Source organism: Equus caballus, chromosome 12 (assembly GCF_041296265.1).
Source record: "Equus caballus isolate H_3958 breed thoroughbred chromosome 12, TB-T2T, whole genome shotgun sequence".
NCBI lineage: Eukaryota > Metazoa > Chordata > Mammalia > Perissodactyla > Equidae > Equus > Equus caballus.
Genome location: NC_091695.1, coordinates 41,191,594 through 41,206,480, shown reverse-complemented (window position 1 = coordinate 41,206,480; position 14,887 = coordinate 41,191,594). Strand labels below are relative to the sequence as shown.

At 42.3% G+C, this 14,887-nt stretch overlaps 1 long non-coding RNA gene across 1 annotated transcript in view; it reads left to right on the top strand.

Annotated features, from left to right (window-relative positions):
* Positions 1 to 14,887, top strand: part of LOC106781487 (uncharacterized) — a 41,139-nt gene that overhangs the window by 22,333 nt on the left and 3,919 nt on the right. Inside the window, exon 2 of the long non-coding RNA XR_001378095.3 lies at positions 11,794 to 11,898. This is a non-coding gene — a long non-coding RNA (uncharacterized lncRNA). The remainder of the gene's footprint in view (positions 1 to 11,793; positions 11,899 to 14,887) is intronic.

Sequence of the window (14,887 nt, the reverse complement as noted above, 5' to 3'; positions counted from 1 at the left end):
TTGTCCATCCCACTTGATCATGGTGTATGATCCTTTTAATGTATTGCTGCCTTCAGTTTGAGAATATTTTGTTGAAGATTTTTCATCCATGTTCATCAGCGATATTGGCCTGTAATTTTCCTTCTCTGTGTTGTCCTTGTCTGGTTTTGGTATCAGGGTGATATTGGCCTCATAGACTGAGTTAGGAGGCATTCTGTCTTCTTCAATTTTTTGGAATAGTTTGAGAAGGATAGGTATTAAATCTCCTTTGAATGTTTGGTAGAAATCTCCAGAGAAGCCATCTGGTCCTGGACTTTTGTTTTTGGGAGGTTTTTGATTACTGTTTCTATCTCTTTACTTGTGATTGGTCTATTCAGATTCTCTATTTCTTCTTGGTTCAGTTTTGGGAAGTTGTATGAGTCTAAGAATTTATCCATTTCTTCTAGATTGTCCAGTTTGTTGGCATAGTTTTTCATAGTATTGTCTTACAATCTTTTGTATTTCTGTGGTATCCATTGTAATTTCTCCTCTTTTGTTTTTAAATTTATTTATTTATTAAATTTTTTTTAAAGATTTTATTTTTTTTTCCTTTTTCTCCCCAAAGCCCCCCCCCCCCCGCCCCGGTACATAGTTGTATTATGTTCTTCGTTGTGGGTCCTTCCAGTTGTGGCATGTGGGACGCCGCTTCAACGTGGTTTGATGAGCAGTGCCATGTCTGTGCCCAGGACTCAAACCAACGAAACACTGGGCTGCCTGCAGCGGAGCACAGGAACCCAACCACTCGGCCACGGGACCAGCCCCTATTTATTAAATTTTATTTAAAAGACTTAAATCTTTTTTTCTTAGTGAGTCTGGCTAAGGGTATGTCAATATAATTTATATTCTCAAAAAGCCAGCTCTTAGTTTCATTGATCCTTTCTACTGTTTTTTAGTCTCTATTTCATTTATTTCTGCTCTAATTTTTGTTATTTTCCTCTTTCTGCTGACTTTGTCCTTTGTTTGTTCTTCTTTTTCTAGTTCTGTTAGGTGTAGTTTAAGATTACTGTTTTGAGGGGCTGGCCCCGTGGCTGAGTCGTTAAGTTCGCGTGCTCCGCTTTGGTGGCCCAGGTTTTCGCTAGTTCAGATCCTGGGTGCAGACATGGCACTGCTTGTCAGGCCATGTTGAGGCGGCATCCCACATGCCACAACTCAAAGGACTCACAACTAAAAATACATGACTATATGCTAGGGGAATTTGGAGAGAAAAAGCAGAAAAAAAAAAGTTTGGCAACAGTTGTTAGCTCAGGTGCCAATTTAAAAAAAAAAAAAGATTACTTATTTGAGATTTTTCTTGCTTATTGAGGTGGGTCTGTATTGTTATAAATTTCCCTCTTAGGACTGCTTTTGCTGCATCCCATAAAAGTTGGTATGTTGTGTTTTCATGCTCATTTGCTTTCAGGTATTTTTTTGATTTCTCCTTTGATTTCTTCATTGATCCAATGGTTGTTCAGTAGCATGTTGTTTAGTCTCCACATATTTCTGACTTTCCCAGCCTTTTTCTTTTTCTATTTTTTTTCTTTTTTTAAAAAAAGATTTTATTTTTCCTTTTTCCTCCCCAAAGCCCCCTAGTACATGGTTCTAGTTGTGTTATATGGGATGCCACCTCAGCGTGGCTTGTTGAGTGGTGCCATGTCTGTGCCCAGGATCCCAAGTGGCAAAACCCTGGGTCACCGAAGTGGAGTACGTGAACTTAACTGCTCGGCCATGGGGCCAGCCCGTCTTTTTGTTTTTTTTAAATGCAGTCATCCTTTGAGAAGATGAATTCTTTTTTTTTTTTTTTAAAGATTGGCACCTGAGCTAACATCTGTTGCCAATCTTCTTTTTTTTTCCTTCTTCTTTTTCTCCCCAAAGCTCCCCCAGTACATAGTTGTATATTCTAGTTGTGAGTGCTTCTGGTTGTGTTATGTGGGATGCTGCCTCAGCATGGCCTGATGAGTGGTGCCATGTCCGTGCCCAGGATCCAAACTGGTGAAACCCTGGGCCTTTGAGGCAGAGTGTGTGAACTTAAACAGTTGGCTACAGGTGGACCCTGACTATAAGTTTCTGTCATTCAGTATTTCAAATATACCCTTCCATTCTCTCCTAATCCTCTAAGGTTTCTGCTGAGAAATCTGCAGAAAGCCTGATCGGGGTTCCTTTGTACGTTATTTTTTTCTCTCTTGCTGCCCTTAATATTTTTTCTTTGTCATTGACTTTCCCCAGTGTTAATAGTATATCCCTTGGAGAAGGTCTTTTTCCATTGATATAATAAGAAGTTCTATTGGCTTCATGTACTTGTAAGTCCAGTTCCTACCTAAGGTTTGGGAAGTTCTCAGCTATTATTACTTTGAACAAGCTCTCTGCTCCTTTCTCTATCTCTTCTCCCTCTGGAATACCTAGAATCTTTATGTTGCTTTTCCTAATTGAGTTGGACATTTCTCGAATAATTTCTTCATTTAAAAAAAAATCTCAGTTCTCTTTCCTCCTCCACCTGAAGCATTTCTGTATTTCTATCCTCTCAATCACTAAGTCTGTTCTCCATAATGTCAGCTATATTTTTTTTTTGAGGAAGACTGGCCCTGAGCTAACATCCATGCCCATCTTCCTCTACTTTATATGTGTGACGCCTACCACAGCATGGCTGACAAGTGGCGCACAGGTCCGCACCTTGGATCTGAACCAGCAAACCCCAGGCTGCCAAAGTGGAATGTGCAAACTTAACTGCTGCACCAGTGGGCCGGCCCCTGTCAGCTCTACTTTTTATTGATTCTAGTTATCTACAATTCTAATTATCTATGGATAATTCTTTTTTTCTCATTAATTGTGTTCTTCATATCCAGAATTTTTTTTTTTTTTTTAGAGTTTCAATCTCTTTGGTGAAGTATTCCTTCTTCTCATTAATTTTATTCCTGAGCTCTTTGAACTTTCTGAGTTTTCTTGAAACTCGTTGAGTTTCTTTATGATAACTATTTTGAATTCTTCGTCATTTAGATGGTAAATTTCTGTGAGCTCAGGATTGGTTTCTGGAGACTTGTAATTTTCCTTCTGCTCTGAAGTGTTAATGCAGTTTTTCATGGTGTTTGATGAAGTGATCCTTTGCTGGCAAATTTGTGGTACTATCAGGTGGCAGATCCCACCTGCCACTGCTCGGGGGGAGCAGGAGCTGTACTTTCTGATCCTGTCCCATCTCCTGGAAACTGTGTGGGTTGGGCTACTCTGTGTTTGCCCGGGCTGGCCGCAGCTAGTCTGCAGGTTGTGCTGACATGGGGAAGGCCTTTGCACTGGGCGGGAGGCTGGGCACCATAGGCAGGGCCTCTGTCCTCTGCAGCGGATCCGCTGAGCTGTGTGCTAGGTTGAAGGGGCACCTACACAGGGGCTGAACTCCCGCTCAGTGGATCCCACAGGCTGCTATGCTCTACAGGCAGGGCGGCTTTTGAGTGGGTGGGGAGGCTTCTTGCCTGCGCTGTGCTAGGGTGGAGGGGTGCCCACATGGTGGCTGAGCTGCCACCACTCAGTGTAGAGCAAACCCTCTACAGGGAACAGGGCCGCCGCGGAAGGTTGGGTGCTGCCGTGAGTTGAGCTGCAACTCTGAAAGCATTTGTGCAGGCTGGGCTTTCCCACCTCCTCTTACAGTTGCATGCAGCTGCTGTGTGAGGATCCACAAGCTGTCTGCTGCCACTGGGGAGGGGGAGGAGAAGGGGTGCATTTACTTAGTTTCACTGCTCCCCCCACCTCCCCCCCCGCCCGACTGGGATCCAGTCCACCCACCTTCAGATGTCTAGCTGTGTGGATCGGTCAGAAGTCCTGCTGTGCTGTCCAGAGTCCCCTGCAGGTTAATGAATATCCATTTGATTATAACTTCAAGGGGAGAGACGGAGGCAACAACTGATCTGCCATGATGCTGACGTCGGCTCTGTAGTTTTCTTCTCCTGCAATGTCTTTGTCTGGTTTTGGTATTATGGGAATACTGGCCTCATAGAATGACTTAGGAAGTATTCCCTCTCTGTTCTTATCTTCTGAAAGAGATTGTAGAGAATTGGTGTCATTTCTTCCTTAAACGTTTTTTAGAATTCACCAGTGAACCCATCTGAGCCTGATGCTTTGTGTTTTGGAAGGTGATTAATTATTGATTCAACTTCTTTAGTAGACGAGACCTATTCGGATCATCTGTTTCTTCTTGCGTGAGTTTGGGTGTGTTGTATCTTTCAAGGAATTGGTCCATTTCATCTAGGTCATCAAATTTGTGGGCACAGAGGTGGTGGTGATATTCCTTTATTATCTTTTTAATGTCCATGGGATCTGTAGTAATGTTCCCTCTTTCATTTATGATATTAGTAATTTGTGTCCTCTCTCTTTTTTTCTTAGTTAGCCTGCCTCGAGGCTTATTGATATTTTCAAAGAATTAGCTTTTGGTTTCATTGATTTTTCTCTATTGATTTCCTGTTTTCAAATTCATTGGTTTCTGCTCTAATTCTTATTATTTCTTTTCTTTTGCTTACTTTGGATTTAATTTGCTCTTCTTTTGCTAGTTTCCTGAGGTGGAAACTTAGATTACTGATTTTCAATTTTTTTTCTTTTCTAATACACGCATTCAATGCTCTAAATGTCTCTCTAAGCACTGCTATTGCTGCATCCCACACATTTTGATAAGTTGTTTTCGTTTTCATTTAGTTAAAAATATTTTTAAATTTCTTTTGAGATTTTTTCTTTGGCCCATGTGTAATTTAGAAGCATGTTGTTTAATCGCCATGTATTTTGAGATTTTTTCCAGTTACTTTCTGTTATTGATTTCTGGCTTAATTTCATTGTGGTCTGAGAGTAGACATTGTATGATTTCTATTCTTTTACATTTAAGTTGTGTTTTATGGCTCAGAATGTGGTCTATCTTGGTGAGTGTTCCATGTGAGCCTGAGAAGAATGTGATTCCGTTGTTGGATGAGGTAGTCTATAGATGTTAATTTTATCTAGTTGATCAGTGCTGTTCTTGAGTTCAATAACATCCATACTGATGTTCTGCCTGCTTCCAGGCAGAGGGGTGTTGAAGTCTCCAACTAAAATAATGGATTTATCTATTTCTCCTTGCAGTTCTATCAGTTTTTGCCTCATATTTTGATGCTGTGTTGTTAGCCAAATACACGTTAAGCAATGTTCTGTCTTCCTGGAGAACTGACCCTTTATCATTATGTAATGCCCCTCTATATCCCCAATAACTTTCCTTGTTTTGAAGTCTGTTCTGTCTAAAATTAACAAAGTTACTATTTTCTTTTGATCAGTGTTAGTATGGTATATCTCCATCCATTTCCTTTTAATCTGTGTCTTTACATTTAACGAGGGTTTCTTGTAGACAAGATATAGTCAGGTCTTTTTTGATCCACTCTGACAACCTCTGTCTTTTGATGGGAGCATTTAGACCTTTGACATTCAAAGTAATTATTGATTTGGTTGTATTAATATGTACCAGATTTGTTACTGTTTTCTATTTATTTCCTTGTTCTTTATTAGTATTTTCATATTCCACTCTTTTTCTGCCTTTTGTGGTTTTAATTGAGCATTTTGTATGGTTCCACTTTCTCTCCTTTCTTAGCATATCAACTATAATTCTTTTTTTAGTTTTTTTAGTGGTTGCCCTAGAGTTTGCAATACACATTTACAACTAATCCAAGTCCACTTTCACATAACACTCTACCACTTCACGGGTAATATGAATATCTTATAATAACAAAATAACCCTAACTCTTTCCTCCTCTCCCTTTGCTGTCATTTGTGTCATTTATATACAAGCATACATAAATATATATATACATATAAGCATTCATAATTGAATACATTGTTGCTATTATTACTTTGAACAAAATTTTAGATCCATTAAGAATAAGAAAAATAAAAGGTTTTCTTCTTTTTATGTGAGGAAGATTGTCGCTGCACTAACATCTGTGCCAATCTTCCTCTATTTTTTTGTATGTGGGATGCCACCTCAGCATGGCCTGCTGAGTGGTGTGTAGGTCCACACCCGGGATCTGAACCTATGAACCCCGAGCTGCTGAAGTGGAGTGTGTGAACTTAACCAGTATGCCACCAGGCTGGCCCCAAAATAAAAGTTTTTATTTTATCTTCTCTTATTCTTTCTTCGGTATTCTTCCTTTCTTTATGTAGATCTGAGTCTCTGACCTTATTATTTTCCTTCTCTCTAAAGAACTTATTTTAACCTTTCTTAAAATAAATAACAGGTCTACTGGCAAAAATTTCTCTCAATTTTTATTTGAGGAAATCTTGATTTCTCTTTCACTTTTGAAGGATAATTTCACAGGGTACAAAATTCTAGGTTGGTAGTTTTTTTTTCGCAACAATTTAAATATTTCACTCTCCTCTCTTCTCTTGCTTGCACGGTTTCTGAGGAGAAGTCCGATATAATTCTTATCTTGTTCCTCAATACCTAAGGTGTTGTATCCGCTCTGGCTTATTTTAGGATTATTTTCTTTATCTTTGATTTTCTGTAGTATGAATATGACTGACCTACCTGGGTGTAGTTTTTGTTGCTGTTATCATTTTTTAGCATTTATCCTGCCTGGTTTCTCTGAACTTCCTGGATCTGTGGTTTGGTATCTAACATTAATTTGGGGAAACGCTCAGTCATTATTGTGTCAAATATTTCTTCTTTTCCTTTCTCCTTTCTTCTCCTTCTGGCATTCCCATTATGTGTATGTTATACCTTTTATAGTTGTTCAGCAGTCTGTGGACAATTTCTGTGTTCTTTTCCATCTTTGTTCTCTTTGTTTTTCAGCTTTGGATTTTGTTTTTTTAAAGATTTGCACCTGAACTAACAACTGTTGCCATCTTATTTTGTTTTTCTTCCCAAAGCCCCCCAGTACATAGTTGTGGATTCTAGTTGTGAGTGCCTCTGGTTGTGCTATGTGGGACGCTGCCTCAGCATGGCTTGATGAGCAGTGCTATATCTGCGCCCAGGATCTGAACTGGCGAAACCCTGGGCAGCCACAGCGGAGCACGAGAACTTAACCACTCCGCCACGGTGCCGGCCCCATTCTTCATTTCTGCTACAGTGTTTTTGAGCTCTAGCTTTTTGGTTCTTTCTTAGGATTTCCATCTCTCTTCTTACGTTGCACATCTGTTTTGGCAGGCTATCTACTTTATCCATTAGAGCCCTTAGCATATTAATCATAATTGGTTTAAATTCTTGGTCTGATAATTCCAACATCCCTAGTTGTCTGGTTCTGATGCTTGTGCTGTCTCTTCAAACTCTGTTTTTGCTTTTAGTGTGTCTTGTAATTGTTTCTTAATAGCCAGGCATGACATCTTAGGTGAAAGGAACTGCTGTAAATGGGCCTTCAGGGATGGTGGTGGTGAGATGTGGGGGCAGGGGGCGTGTTCTGTAGTCCCAGGATTAGGTCTCGGTCCTTTAGCGAGCCTGTGCTTCTGGACTGTGACCCTTGCAAGTGTTTCTCAGGGGGGTTTTCTCCCACTTTAGGTGGGACAGGATCGCCAGAACTGTCTGGAGTTGAGTATTTCCCTTCACCAGGTCAATTAGGCTCTGATAAAACCCCAGCAGGTTAAATAGTTTCTCCTGAGGGCAGACCTTGTTAGGAAGAGCAGAATACTTGGTGTATTTCAAAATGGTTCCTTTTCCCCTCCCCCTTGCCAGAAGCATGAGGGGATTTTTCTCCAATAATCACTGTGAAAAGCAGGTGGAACTCCTGGTTTTCCTGGTTTTTACCTGAGCGTAAAACTCACAAACGTGTGGGGGTCCCCTGTGACTGGGTCCCCCTGGAGATTTTTAACTCTCAGAGTTGTCTCCACTGAGCCCCCAGCAATTCTTCAATTACAATTCAGGTTTCCCTACCCCGCACTGGTTCCGATGGAGGTTTCGGCTTGTGGGTTCCTGCTCCGGTCGATCGTGACTCTCTCTATCTCTGTCTGTCTCTCCACCTTTGGGGGCGGCAGTTTGCTGCCCTCGCTTCTGTGACCTCACGGTCACAGGTCCCTGTCACTGTGTGACCTGTCCCTTGCTGTGACATCACTTCTCTTACAGATCTAAGAAGAATTGTTGATTTTTCAGTTCGTTCACCTTTTTCCTTGTTGTTAGGACAGAGCAGCAACTTCCAAGTTTCTCATGTGCTACAGAACCGTGATCTTTTATGTGGATGATTTTATCTTCCAGCAGAGGATGGTCCACCTCTGCTCTTTCAGGCTCAAACAGTCAGAATTTATCGCCTCACCCTGGTCGTGGGTTGAACTGGACTGGGGAGCCGCTCCAGTTTTACTAAGACTCTGTCTCCGCTTGTTTCATCCTCATTTCTCAGGCGTGATCCTTCTGGGCTTTTGCATGAGAGCCTGGAAGCTCTCTGTCTCCCTGGTGTATGGCTGTGGGAGATTTTATTCTGCCTTTTGGAGGTTTTGAGTTTAACTCTCCTGTCTCCCACCCCACATATCTTGAAAGTCAGGCAAACATCCTATGTTTCAGGCAAGCCCTCTTTCTCCAGTCGGACTTTGTCTCCTAAACACCATGAGACTGTGGGAGACTTCACTCTGACTTTTAGGAGCTTCTAGAAGCCTCCAGCTCCCCATAACCACCAAAAGCTCTGCTGGTTTCTCTTTCTCCCGGTAGTGTCCCTTTGACTGAGCTAAGCTTTTGTGCCAGAATTGACAAATGCCCCCAGAGAAGAATATTTAGCTAGCGATCCTCAGCTCATTCAGGAAGGAAGGGCTCCTCCCTCTTTGGAATTTTAATTCATTTTGTTCATTTATAGCATCGCAGTCATAGTTTTCTGCTGTCTTTAAAATGATGATGCTTGCAATTTTTCTGGGTTTTTTTTCCTTCTAATTTTTGCAGTGGGAGCCTTGGTCTGCTGGAAGCTTCTGTATTCTAGCTGGAAACAGAAGTCTTTTTGATCTTTTCTTGAATTCTGTAAATTCTCTCCATTATTTCTTCAGATATTTTCTCCTCTCCATTTTTATGTTTCTCTTTCTGAAATCCTCCTGTCTGCATATTTTTACTTCCCCTTCTATCTTCTGTATCACATTTTTTCTTTTATATTTTCTAAGTTTTTTTGGTCTTTGTCTTTTTGAATCTTCCTTCTGGGAAAGTTGCTCACTTTGGTCTTCCAGTTCATGAATGTTTTCTTTAGCTGTTTTTATTCTGTTTCACTCATCTGTCTGGAATGATTGGCACTTCTGGTTTTAAAGGGCTACTAAGGAATAATCAGACTGCTATATGCATTCATTCATTCATTCATATATTCATCAAATATTGATTGAATGCCTACCTTGTGCCAGGGCAGGTAGGGAGAATTCAATCACCATCTATACAAAGGAACCTTGCAATTTAAACCTCTAACTCAGACCCACATGTGCAATAGCCTACTTGACATTGGAGGCATCTCAAACTCAACACATCTGAAATTGAACCAGGGATCTTCCCCTAATCAAGATTCTACTGGTGGCAAGTGGCAGAACTCCAAATCAAACTGGTTTAAACCATAAAGCAAAGTTATTGGCTCAGTTAACTGAAAAGTCCCAGGGGGTAGGGTGACTTAAGGCCTGGCTGATATTAGGGGCTCGAAAGGTATTGACAAGACTCAGCATCTGTCTTTCCATCTCTTGCTTCCGCTTTCTTCCCTGCTGACTTCACTTTTAGCCCTGCCCTCCTCACGTGGGGCTGAGATGGTCACCAGCAGCAATAGGCTTACATTCTTCCAGCTCAGTGACTCCAGCACACGGATTTCTCTTTCCCAATAATTCCATCATCAGCCCCATGCTGAAGTCTTGCTGACTTTTCTCGGGTTTTGTCCTCAGCTATAAACCAATTATTGTAATTTGGGGGAGGAATATTCGGATGGGCCAGACCTGGGTCTGGGGCCCACACCTGCCGTGGACGTTATGTTCTCTAGCTTTGCAACCCAGTAGAGTAAGAGCCACTTTCCTCAGAGCTCCATCAAACTCCCAAAAAGGGACTCTCATCAGCCTGGCTTAGGACTCACGGCCTTTTCCAAAGAGATCTCTGTATCCTACTGATAGTCCCGGGTCTGGTGTTGCCAGATTTAACAAATAGAAATACAAGACATTCAGTTACATTTGAATTTCAGATAATGAAGAAAATTTGAAGACCACTATGTCCCAGGTATGCATCCTATACTTTATCTGGCAACCTTACCTGGGGCATATACCAACCCCTCAATGTGGGGGATGAGGTCAGCCACACCCCAACCACTCAGTTCGAGTGTGAGGAGGACAATTCCCTAAGGAAGAATGGAGGTGCTGTTTCCAGAAAGAAGCATGGATATGGGCTGCACAAATGAAGGCTGCCCTTGACATGCTCTGTGCACACCTAGTTCCCTGCAACCCATTACCCTTTCCCCAGCTCCTTTATCCCTGCCAAGAGATCCCCGTTTGACACAGGAAGTAGATGGAGATCCCTTGACTTTAGGAATAGAGGCTCTTCCCTCAGCCCAGAGGAGAAATTATGATTAATCTAAACTACCAACGATAGTCCCCTTCTCTTTTGGCAAATGACTAATGTTAAAGAAAAATTATTCATGACACTTGTTGACGAGTAATAAAGGCAGACTTTCTTCAAGGGGGCCTACTGCAATGGGGCTTTGTAGCAGGGGGGAGATCTGGATCAACTCTGAATATATCAAGGAAAAGTGGGGATTTATAGCCAAGGAGCAGGGTGGGGTCAGTGGACGGAAAATTACTATGAAGAAACCTCAGGGGTGAGGAAGGATTCTGGCGAAATCGACCTAAGAGGATTCTTGCTAAAAGTGGACAATGCAGAGATGAACACAGAAGCCGAAAAGTCAGGGCATCGTTGAGAAGAGAATTCAGAGGAGCTTGACTAGAGTTTGTCAGGAAGAGAGTCTTCATCACTGATACAAGTGTTCCTAGCTCCCTTTGTATCCAGGGATGGCCATGCAACCAGTTCTGGCCAATGGGAGGCGAGGAAAATTTGCTGGGGGAGATTCTAGAGTAGATTTCCTTCCCAGAAAAAAAGACAGAGGCTTTGGAGGGAAAGATCTTTTGCCCCTGTACCTCACTTCGTCTTACTTGGAATGCTGGTGTGAGCACATGATATTCGGAGCTGTGGCAGCCACTTTTGGATCATGAGACAAAAAACATAGGAGTAAAAAGCTAGCAGGCTAAGAATAATGGAGCTGAAAGGTGGGAAGAGTCTCAGCAAACTCTGGAGACTTCAACCTCCAGACTTCTTCTCTAAACAATAAAGAGCCTTATAGTTTAGCCTCTGCCTTCTGTTACTTGCAGCTAAATGCACTCTAGCTGATATATCCTTCCCTCAAGCCTGCTTCTCTCCTAATGTCCCACAGCTCAATGAATAATACCACCACCTTTCCTTTCATGCAAATGCAAAACTTTAGTGTCATCACTGGAACCTCCCTCTCCTCCCCTAGTCCACCCCCCAATTTTGTTGAGCTTCCTCAGTAACTCTGGAATCTGCCTCCTTTCTGCGTTTCCGCCTCCACTATCATATTCCTGGTGAGTCCTCATTCCTTTCCTGGTCCAATTCACAAGCCTGCTATCCAATTCCTGCCTCTACTCTTTGTTCCACTGCAATATATTTCCAGTTGTCTTTTCAAAATATAAATCTGATAATGTCACACAACCCATGCCATGCCAAAAAAGCCCTCAGTTACCTCCCCTTGCTCTTAGAATAAAGACCAACATCCTTAACAAAACCTTTAAAACCTGTATGCTTGGGCCTGCCCCAAGTCATATCTCATCCACGCTACTTTCCTCTTAATATGAGTCTGTTCCCTTCTACCACAGGACCTTTGCACATGCTGGAATGCCTGGAATGATCTTCCCCACCTGTACTCTCCTGATCCACTCCTGCCCTGCCTTCAGATCTCCCTATTACCCCAGCTTTTTCAGGTAAGCCTTTTCCTGACCACCCAGACCCACTGTTACACTTTCTCAGAGCTTGACAAAGTTCTCCTTGAATACAGTCCACAGAGACCTTCTCCATTTCTCTCAAGACCTAGGAGATGTCCACAGGCATCTCTTCCCTGCTTCTCCCAGAATCCTGCCAGCACTCCCTTAAGCTCCTGAGATCCTTCCCCTCTGGGACAATCTTGCTGCTTTTCTTCTATTTGAGGCTTTCAAAATCAATGGGCTGCTAATTCTCCAACAGCAGTGGGAACAAAAGACAAATTAACATTTCGGTAGATTATTTTGACAGACGAATAATAAGGCAATTACATTCTTGTGTTGTCCTGACTGGGTTTTACAGGGCACCACCTAACCCAGATACGGGAGGTTCTTGAAGTACCTAAAGGATGAGGACGCTTGAACCAGGAGCAGAGGGAGAAGTACGGTCCAGGCAGAGGGAGCTGTATGTGCTGTTACATTAATGAAAGAAGGAAACCGTTAGACTGAGGCGGTTCCGAGGCTGCAGTGCCTACATAAGTAAACCAAAATCTAAGCCTGTAAATACCTCAAGGTTATGAAAGTGAAATCTCAGGACAGCCAATCACAAACAGCCAACTGGGGTCTAAGCTATAGCCAGTCAATCATTTCCTTACTTTGTGTCTTCCTTTTCTCTGTAAAACTTTTTCCCTGGCTCCCCTTGACAGAACTCTTCTAGCCACTTCCAGTTTGGCATGGCCCAGTTGCAACTGATTTTTGCTCCAATAAATTCCCCCCATTTGAATATGCCTTAGTTTGTCTTTTAACAATTCTGGTGTCAGAAGTGGGATCTGAAGGAGACCCCCAAAGGTCCCCGGAAACAATGAGCAACCAGACGAAGGTACCTGCTGAGCTCATCTTGCTCCCTGCTTTCTCACCTTATCTGGAGGTCACGGGTAAGTCCTCTCAGATCTGAGCTCCACGGTTTTTGCATTTAAAAGAGCTCTCTGAATTTATTTGAGTATTTTGTTCTCCAGACTGGGTCTGGGCTCGGACTGGGTCCAACTTAGAAATCAGACTGGGTTTGGGATTGGACTGGGACCTCAGGCTTCAGGTAATAAGGGAAAAAAATTAGAAAAGTGAGTTCCCCTCAGTCCAAACTGTCTGAGACTTCCCCATCTACCACCCTAGCTAACTATATGTATAAAAATTATGGGCCCCAAACCTGTGTTTTCCTGAACCAATGGTTTAACCTCACCAAGGATAACCCTGAATTACGGTGACCACAGTGGGGAACTTTTAACCTAAATAAGCTTATCCATTTATGAGGTGCTCTAGAGAAAAAAGGGTCCTGAATTTCCCCAAAACAATGGGATGCATTTTTAATTGGTATGCAGAAGCTTCTAAGAAACTAAATGAATCAAAAATTGCCTCTTTAAAAGATTCTTTACAAAAGGCAAATGAAAAGCTTAAGCAACAAGCTGACGGTGAATCTAAAAAGAAGTTTATACTGGCTACCTTGACTCTGACAGCTCCAACCGCTCCTTCTCTCTACGCTCCTCTCCCTAAATATTTCGAACTTGTTAATCCCTTTAATTAATCGCCTTTTCACTTTGAAGATGAGCTAGAGGCTGAACAAATGGCCTTTAAGGGGAGGACCTCTGCTGAGTCTGGAATACCAGAAGTAACCATCTTTTCTCCATGACCAAAGGCTGAACTTAGGGCCATCATCAAAGATTTTTCCAAACCCTAAAGAGAATCCTCAAAAATTTTATGAGGGATTTAGAATTTTAATTGGAGATGACCATCTGGGACTCTTGGATCTCTATCAGTTTATTCATATGACATTAGGACCTGGCGATGTCTGAAAATGGATAGTTAAAGCCAAATGGGACGATCCCGAAAGCGACATTTAAAGACCCACATCCTAATCCCCCCGCCAGAATGGCCCAAAACATGCTAGAAAAACAGCGCAAGACCTAATTGAAAGTATTGATAAGGTATTTCCTCAAAAGACTGACTGGTCTGTCAATTTCATCCTGTAAAGAAAGAAAGGATGGAGCAGTCTCAGACTATGAAACAAGACTGGAAACTCTTTTTGCAAAATGTTCTGGGCTTTCTTTATTAAACGCAGGCACAGAAAACACCCTGACTTTCTTGCTTGTGCCTGAACCAAGTAGCCTAATAAAGAGACACAAGCCGGGCTGGAAAGCCACCGCTCTTGTTGAATTAACAGCCCTACTCGAGCATTTTGAATAAACCTTGGGGCAAGATAAAAGGAATAAACTTATGGTGCTGCAGTTACAACGGCTCCAACGGCCGAGAGGACCTCCGCATACATTTCAGGTCAGGATCTGGAGGTAGTCCACTCAGCAATACTCTGCCCGGAAATGTGCCTGCGATGCAAACGACCAGGACCCTGGGAAAAGGGATGCCGCCTGCTGAACCCATCGTTTAACAGACCTCCACCTATTAGTCCAGACTGTTTTTCCATTGGGGAAGTGTTAAAAAATTTGATTACTGAAATAATAATAAGCCTTGATGGGCCTCCAAGGGATCTTCCGGTAAACTGCTCCCCGTGATACTTCCAAATGAGCAAGGGCAAACTAAGATAAATATTAATGCAGAATCCTGTACGGTATTGGTGGGTCCTACGTCCACTTTATCTACATTAAACCTCACTTTCCTAAAACAGCAAATGTCTCAGAGCAAAGAGAATATTTTCATGGGTGGGGGCGATGGTTTCTAACCAAATTCAAAGGGTACCCGTGTCTAAGCCAGTCCAGCTGGCAGCAGGGCCATTTTCAGGAAGCCATAATTTCCTTCTCCTGACACTGCCCTGGTGAGCCTGTTAGGACAAGATTTGCTTTCTAAATTGAGGAGTTATATAAAATTTAACTCAGAAGGAGAAAAGATCTTAGGATTTCTTGACTCTCCGGAACCTGAACTGCTCTGCTCTCCGCAAGCAGGAATTGATGAAATTGAGACTCGACAGTATGAAAGCCCCGATCTCTCA